This window comes from Grammomys surdaster, unplaced genomic scaffold (assembly GCF_004785775.1).
Source record: "Grammomys surdaster isolate TR1022 unplaced genomic scaffold, NIH_TR_1.0 134, whole genome shotgun sequence".
In the NCBI taxonomy this organism is placed as follows: domain Eukaryota; kingdom Metazoa; phylum Chordata; class Mammalia; order Rodentia; family Muridae; genus Grammomys; species Grammomys surdaster.
The window spans coordinates 3150774-3152486 of record NW_021604592.1 but is presented as its reverse complement, the minus strand read 5'-3'; the positions used below and the strand labels follow the sequence as shown (position 1 = coordinate 3152486).

Genomic DNA, 1713 nt, shown 5'->3' with positions numbered 1-1713 from the left:
CACAATGGTCTCTCCTCTGCGAATCACTAATTAAGAAAATGTCACACAGGCTTGTCTATAGCCCGATCTTATGGATGGACTTTGCTTGCCCGAGACTCCTTCCTCTCTGATGACTCTAGCCTGGGTCATGTTGACACAAACTATCCAGCACTTTAGGCTTATCCAGAAACTTGCCTTCACAAGTCTAAATGGAGAAGACACTTGTAAAAACAGGAAAAATAACACCCTTCTGGCTATGACCCCGAGGCTCCAAGGTCACTGAGGCTAGTCTTTACGAAACCTGCATTTCAGCAATATTGGAACTTGTTATACATTTGTCATCCTTAAATTTCTGTTCCTTGAATGGACCGTACTCTACACTGTGTTTCTCAGCCCTCAGCTATCAGGGTTCTTAAAACACGCTAGAACTCTCATTGGGCTGGGCTTCCTAGGCTGTGAAAAGACTCTGTAAAGTGCACTTCATAAAACAAACCTGACACGTGCGCTTGCAATCTTTTCCAGGAGACATGCAAATATACTTAGTAGATAGTGTCTAGACACTTCTTTTGTGTTTTTGTTCTGCCCTCGTAGGCTTGCTGCCACAGGGGGTTACAAACCCGATCAATAACCACCTAGGGAAAACCCGATGCCGTCAGCTAAGTAAGCTCTAAGGTCAGAGATCTTTCAGGGAGATGAACTTTAGGGTAGATCAGGGGCAAGGCATGATCTAGTACCTGGCAGCATCGCTGATTGGTGGAAGAGAAGGTTGTTCCTTCGAGGCTGCCGCTGATTGGCTGCGGGAAGGAAGACTTGTGACGTACTTAAAAGTTGAGCAAACACCTCCTCCTCCTTCTGGTCCCCCGCCCCCCTAGCCAATTTTTTGCTGGGAAATCAGAGTCTGTAGGGTCCAGATTCAGGAGCGCTGGGAGACTGGGGACCGATCCACAACCTACAAGGTGAGAAGGGGGCCGGGAGGGAGGTTCGGATGCAGGCGAGACCTCTGCCTGCAGGATGCACTTGGAGCTCGCAGCGCAACCGCGGGACTCCAGCTGTTAGCGGAGAGATCGGCCTCCTGCCCTGAAGCCGCGGGCGATCTCGAGGCTCCTTGTGACAGAACTAGGGAGGTGGGACAAGCTTTAGGCTTCTCTGCCCAGCTTTACTGGGGGGTGGGGGTGGGGAGGAAGGGCTGCGGGGCTCAGCTCCTCGGGGCTTCTGAATAGGAAGGGGGAGGTGGGTGCACTTTTTGGCGTGTGGGCTCTAGTGGTTGTGGTGCTGTTGCTGGGGAATACAATACCGGTCAGTGTTAAAATTAAAGTTGCAGAGTGAATAACTTATTTATTCTTTGGACTGAAAGCTTCTTTGCCTGTGGTGGTTGATGGAGGGAGCAAGGTTCTCTCTGACCTCCTCCTTGGCTCGGTGGAATTCTTACACCAAATGTCCCCCGCCCTAGCTGCAAGTTTAAGGCTGGTCACTGTGTCTGAGATAGAGACCTGGCTGGGTCAGTCTGTAATCTATTTGAGATAGGCATGAAAAAGTTAGGCAAGGTGTGTTTTAGTGTCCAAAACTCTCGATACTCTGGGCAGCTGTGTCGGCCTGGCCAGTGCTCAAGGAGGGGCTCTGTGGACACACTTTGTTACCTACTCTGCGTGGTTGAATGGGACGGAGTGTGTGGGGGAGATAGAGATAGATAGATAGATAGATAGATAGATAGATAGATAGATAGATAGATAGATA

At 49.9% G+C, this 1713-nt stretch overlaps 1 protein-coding gene across 1 annotated transcript in view; it reads left to right on the top strand.

Annotated features, from left to right (window-relative positions):
- The first annotated feature begins 829 nt into the window (after positions 1–829).
- Aass (aminoadipate-semialdehyde synthase) overlaps positions 830–1713 on the top strand; it is a 56158-nt gene continuing 55274 nt past the window's right edge. The window contains exon 1 of the mRNA XM_028762572.1: positions 830–935. The gene's annotated coding sequence lies outside the window, so the exon portion shown is untranslated. The remainder of the gene's footprint in view (positions 936–1713) is intronic.